Below are 6,727 nucleotides of genomic sequence, written 5' to 3'. Positions count from 1 at the left end.
CCCTTCCCTTCCCTTCCCTTCCCTTCCCTTCCCTTCCCTTCCCTTCCCTTCCCTTCCCTTCCCTTCCTTTCCGTCTTCATGACCTCATCTCCCCCTTCTTAGTCACGCATTCCTTCTGGCATTCCAGCCGTAGAAACCTCTGAGGCTGTTTCCCCAGCTACATGTGTACTATCAGAGGCAGACAACTATGCGACCTTTCTGTGTGAAGAGCCAAAGGCAAAGATAATTCTTGAGAAAGTTTGTGCTTAGGACAATCTGGTGACAAGGTGACAGGGAAGACACATTTGGAAGGTTTCCACCTGGAAGTGTTCCTTTCTTCTGCAGGAGAGCACTCAGACCTAAGCCTGCATGGCCATTGGCTCTGGGCATCCATCGGAGGTCTGCTCTCCATGTAAGCTGTGGATTCTGAGAACTAGCAGGAGGGTGTAAATGCCGGTATCACTCTCCTATCACAGGTAGCAGGGACAGTGGAGGTCAGAAATGACAATCTAATGAAGGCCACTCAAAAGTTTTCCTTGTTATAAAACCATGGGATTGGTGGGTAGCTGTAATTTCTTCCCTGGTTAACTCTTTTGAGATTATACTCAAAGTTTCTCTTCTCTGAGGTCCCTGTTCTGTTAAGCTGGGGTCCCTGAAACAGGTAGACAAGGATCCAAGAGCCTCATGGAAGAAGGCTGCCTCCTGGGGTTGAGGTAAAGGAGACCTGTTGAGGTGTAGCCACAGAACACCCGTGGAGGTCAAAGGACAGCTTGTAGGATTCTTTTCTTTCCTCCACGTGGGCTTTAGAGATTGAACCTAAGTCATTAGGCTTAGAAGAAAGCACCGTTAGCAGCCGAGCCATCTTGCTGGCCCATGTTTTTCTGAATTTTAAGGCAGGGGACTCTGACTGTGTATCTCAGGCTGGCTTCAAATTCATTTGTGTGGCTAAGCTGCCCTTGAACTTACCACACAGTGCAGGCTGACCTTGTATTTGTGATCTTCCCAGACCAGCTTCCCAAGTGCTGCCATGCCCACCTTGTGCACACTCTTGACTAGTTAACAGAGCAGGCTTGCACCCTTACTCTGTGTGCCAGGGAACGTGTGCACTGACTGGCTGGCAGAACAGGCTTGCACCCTTACTCTGTGTGCCAGAGAGGTGACTAGTGCAGTTATGTTCACAGCACCAAGGAAGCCAGGGGTTCTCCCTCTGACAGTGATGCTCCTGTGTTGCCTCCAACAGGAGCCTTTTTAGAGCTCCCGTTGGGAGAGGCAGGAACCAGCAGATGGGACCTTAAACTAATTCTCAAATGGAGTAAGTCCCCAGTGGCTCACCTGTTCCTCTCGAAGTCTCGGGGGCAGCTGGGGATCTCCCCAGGAAGTCATGAGGAAGCACTTGGCATCTCTCCATCTATCCTTAACCTAACCACCGTTGTGTCTCCCTGTAGAGACCGCTGGCTCATTTCTCAACCACCATCCTTGCCTTGCACAATTCCTTCCACAGAGCGGAGGTAGGGTCTTGCTAAAGCACAGGCCTCATGAGCAGGCATGTCCTTTACCCCCCCCCCAGAAGTGTATGAAGGAGTGAACCCCTTCAGCAGCACAACATGCCTCAGGTCATATCCTGGCTCCTCTCCTAGACCTCGCCAGCCCGAGCCACCCCTTATTTGTCGGCTCCGCCTACATGGGCAGAGTTGCCCTTCTGGAATGGGTCACATTCCTTCCACCTCAGAACCTCACACCCTTCTCTCTGCCTGAAAATGCCCACAGGGTCAAGTCCAGTGCCACAGCCTCACAAGAGGTCTTCCTTGACTCTGCCTTGAATGTTGTATTAGTCAGCATTCTCATTGCGGTGACCAGATACCTGGCAAGAAACAGCGTGAGGAATGGGGGGAGGGGGAGTGAGAGCTCGTTTTTGAAGGTGCAGATGGCATGTTGGAGAAGACAAGGTGGTGAGAATCACCCTTGGCCATGGCCACAGGAGTATGAGCTGCCTGCTCATACCTGCGTAGGTCGGGAAGCAGAGAAGGGAATATTTGGCTCAACACTTCCCTTTTTCTTTTATTTAGTCCGGGCCCCCAGCCTGTAGGACGGGGCCACTACAGTCAGGTGTTCCCTGTCTTCAGCTGATCCTCTCTGGAAAGGCCGTCATAGTCACTGCCACAAGAGTACCTCGAAAAGTGTTTATTAATCGTCACAAGTCTTATCCATCGTTCTTGTCCTCCCTGCCTGACAGCAGCTATAACCAGCGCTGGACGGTCACTCACCTCCCTGACTTGACTGTGAGCTACGTAAGGTCGAAGACAAGCCTGACCGCTCACCACTGGTACCACGGCTCTGTAAGATGCTCCAGACATGTTTGCCACAGGAAGAGCAGGCAGACACCTCAGCCTCCCCAGCTAGCTCCATGTGTCCGACTTTATTTGGTGACATTGTCATTCTGGGGCCTTCTGCCAGCGTGGTTGCTAGCGTCAGCCCTGATGGCTGGGCTTCAGCTCCACCGTTCAGCACATACCCACCCTTCATGTCATGGTCTCTGTCGGAGAGAGAATGCTTTGTCAGGCTGGCAAGGCAGGATGGTGCGTGACCTCCTTGTCCCGACCTGGATGTTCTTCAGCTGGAAAGCAGATTGTCTTTTAGATCCTCCAAGGCTAGAGCCTGGAGACAGTAGGTCCTGGGGGTGGCACCGGGGAGGTAGCTGGCTTGGGAAATAACAGGGTGTGGGGTTGCTAGGGTGCCAAGCCAGTCCTGGTGGGAACCTGTGCCTGAGAAGGCCGCTCAGGACTGCCCATAGTCAAGGAGGTGACAATGAGTGTGGCGAGCATGCTCACTTGAGAGGAAGGGCTCCGGGGGTGGGTGTCCCCCAGCCTAGCCTCTGTCCTTTGCCCCTCGGCTTGCACACCCTTCTGCACCCTGACTTCTGGGTGCTTCTCCTTCTCTTTGATCTGATCTTCTGGAGCTCTGAAGCTTCAACCTTTACATTTCTTCTTCTGCTAGCTCCCCAGCTGCACCCCAGCACCCCTCCTCTGCTCCTTCCCCTCCCTCGGCCCGGGCTCTACTGAGCCCAAGTGTCCTCTCATCGCCTGCCCTCCATCTCGGTGGCACGCTGGCACCAGCCCCACATCTGCCTGTGCTGATCTCCTAATGTAGCTGCCCTCCTTCCTACCCCACCACCCAGGAGGGAGGAGGCCCAGGCACGAGAGAGACACTTAAATTGGGGTCCAGTTTTCCTGTAGATGTCACATGGGTCCCCACAGAGCAGTGGAGCTGACTAGGGCAGAGCTATAAGGTGGACTAACTGGCAGATGGAGCCTACAGGATCGGAGAGAGAGGAGACCTTGAAAGGCACAGTGCTGCCATCTTCCCCGCCACTCATGAGCCCTGGGCCATGTGGGGGTCAGGTGATAAGGTCACCTTCTTACTGCCCTGTGTACACAGCTCTAGTATTCTATGGCTGCCCATGGCCTAGGATGGGGAGTATGGCACCGAACAGTTTTTCTGGAACTCACTGACGAGGTGGTACAGTGGCTGGGAGACACTGCCTGTCTAGCTCTGTGCCCACTGTCCATGAGACACAACCGTTCCCACAGAACGACTGAAAGGACATGGGGTCAGATAGGAGGTAGTCGTGACCGTCAGCACACTGAACATTCAGAATGCTCACTCTATCCTGAAAGTTACTGTGAGTTCTTTCCATGTCTGTGAGTAAAGGATCACACACACCCAGGAAGGATGTCATGGCTGTTCTCATTTCACAGAGGAGGAGGTTGAGTCGGATGATACAGCAAGCCCCAGCTCGGCACCAGAACACTGTCTCACATAGGGAGCCTTGTAGCTCCAAACGATGCTGAAAGTGTTTAAGTCTCTAGAGAGAGCTTTAGAAACAGTGGTGGGCATTTCACCAAAGAAGGTAGAAGAGCAGCCAATCACCACACAAGACAAAGCTCAGTCATTAGCCACTGAGGAAAGTCAAATTAAAATGGCTGAGATAAAAAAAACAGAACCCCAGAAAACACCCTGCCAAACCAAACCAACCCCAAACCAACCCCAAACCAAACAACCAGAAAGGATTTAGATCTGAGTGTGGTGCTGCACCCTTTTAATACCAGTGCCTGGGAGGAGGCAGAGGCAGGTGGGGTTGAGACTAGCCTGGGCTCTACAGTGAGATCCTGTCTTCCAAACAAGCAAGCAGACGAGAGTTAGACCCACTGGAACAGGTAAAGACTAGCACAACCAGAATGGGAGGCCTGGTGGGAGGGTTTGGCGGTCGGGATGCCTATTGCCAAGCCAGATGATGTCAATTTGATGACTCCCACAGGCTACCCTCTGATCTCCAGATGTGCTTCTGTACACACTCGTTAAGTAAAGATTAAAAAAAATGTTTAAAGGTGTGAATTTTATTGTGTGCAAATTATATCTCACTAAATAAATCTGACTTGAAAACTGGCTTGTGAGAGGGTGGAAGATGGGAGAGTCACCATGTTACCGTGTCATCACTAGAGTGGGCTGAGGGATGACTTGGAGATAGAAGTAGGTGAGCTTGACTCCCTTGGGAAAAAGCCAACTTGCCGAGGATGGACCAGGGCAGAGGCCTAAGCCCATGGAGTTTGGTGCATCCAGAAGCCAGCAAAGGGTACGCATGGTTGAGTGCTGTGTGACATGCAATAAAGGCTGTGGGGAGCCACTCCTGTCACAAGAGGACCACGATGGAGGAGGGGGTTCTAGAGAGTCCCAGTGGAGCCGTGGGTATCAGCAGGCCGTGTTAACTGGTCCGCTACTGACAGATGCTCTAAGAACACTTAGGAACAAGAACCAGTTAGGAGGCCATTGTGAGAATGGAGGGAAGGTACTCAGAGCACTGTGGTGGCTTCGGAGGTGTTGAGAACCAGTTGGCCTTAGGATGTGTTCTGAAGGCAGCGCCAACAGGATTTCCTGCCGGATCGGATACAGCGTGTGAGGGAAAGAGAGGAGGGAAGGATGACATCAAGGTTTTTGGCCTGGGAAGCTGGTAATCCGGCTGGGCACCCCTGTGGCACTGTTTAGTGGTTTTAGCTGTCTCCCAGGGCCCGTGAGTGAAGTCAAGGCAGAGGCAGAGGGAGGCTCGGACCAGCCCTGCTCCTGGCTCTGGGCTTGGGATGGGCTGTGCATCCTGGTTATCCCATTACACTTTTATTTATGGCCTCACTGGCTTTGTCGTTTCCTCATCTCCTGTCTGGAGTGAAGGCTGTAAACGTGATGGATTAGTACAGGATGTAGGAGGCCCCGTTAGAGCTGCTGAACCGGCCTCTTCTCCTGGGCTAGCCCTCCTCACTTATACTACCTTGAGATGTCTCCACAGCCCTGCACATAGAAAGGGACTGGCTCTGGCTATCCACAGGTCTCCCTGATGGGGTAAGCAGACAGATGATTCCCACAAAGAAGTCGCCTTAAAGACAAATCCTGGTGGCCAGCTTAGCCCTGATCTGCTCACACCCACATCTCAATGTGTGCCCCATTACACTGTGCCCCATATACAGCCAGGCATAGGACAGACAGGAGGACAGGACATACCTCTGGCCAGTCAGCCCACATCCGGGCAACAGCTTCTTCTGGGACCTCACACGCTTCTCAGGAATCCGAGCCAGCCTGTCTCTCCACAAAGGCTGGGTCTTTTCTTGTCAGCAGCAGGTGCCTGGCAGCTGCCCAGGATGCCAGCCCCGTGAGTTGGCATAGGAGGAAGTGCTTACAAGAGTGGTCATTACCCGTGCTGGGCTTAGGCTGCCTTAGGTCTCACTGCTGTTGCTCAAGGCGATTGGGATACCACGAAGAACAGTGCCAACTGCTTGGCCTTAAGGTCTCTAAGACACCCTGCAGCTCAGCGTGTTTGGCGGGCAGCTGTCAACCATGACTGTCATTTCTGAGCAGAGTCCCTCAGCACCCATTCTACTCAAAGTCTCCCTGTCCTCTCTGCCTATCTCTGTCCCTGGAGTATACTGAGGCTTGCGGCCTGAGTGTGTTTGGGAGAGGAAGCCCGAGATTCATTCCTCGAGTTTTGGATATAGGTGAATCCATTGAGGTGATGATCCCAAATGGGCCTGCATCTAACTTTCTTCCAGAAAAACGGCAGAGGGTAGGAATGCTGGTAAGGAAAAGGGCTGGAGATCCCAGGGATAGGAAGGGCTCAGATGGAGTGGTCCAGGACAGGAAGGGCTCAGATAGAGTGGTCCAGGATAGTCCATAGTGGTCCATGAAGCCACGGTGGATTGGCTCGTCTACTGATTCTACAAACATCCTCACACATCATCCGTGCTGGGCAGTTGGGCACCAGGTCTAAGGCTGGGGACAAGATTGTGAACAAACAGCCTGGCCTGGTCAGCCGCAGCCTTTAGTGTGGTAAATGGACAGGATATATGTGCTCAGAGCACTGGAGGCAGGGCAGAGAGGCAGTGTGGCAGCACAAATCCTGAGAAGCTGCCAGGGTTGGGAGGCTCAGCGGGGTGGGGGGAGGGGCATCCCCTGAGTCCAATACAGATCTGTCACACCCTTGGCTTGTCCTTGGTCATTTCCCTCACTGTGGCCTCTGCCTCTAGGAGGGCCCAGGCATCTTTCTCCCTGCCTCTCCCCACCTCCTGGATACTGAGTCTCGTGGCTGTCAGGGCTGCTGGTGGAGGGCTGCCGGCATGTGGCAGGGCTGCTGCCAACGCCATGGCCCTGGGGTGAGAGCTGACATCTGTCCAGGAGCATCTCTCTCCCTGCCAAGGGCTGAGATTCC

Source organism: Grammomys surdaster, unplaced genomic scaffold, assembly GCF_004785775.1.
Source record: "Grammomys surdaster isolate TR1022 unplaced genomic scaffold, NIH_TR_1.0 172, whole genome shotgun sequence".
Classification (NCBI taxonomy): domain Eukaryota; kingdom Metazoa; phylum Chordata; class Mammalia; order Rodentia; family Muridae; genus Grammomys; species Grammomys surdaster.
This window is presented reverse-complemented; position numbering follows the sequence as displayed.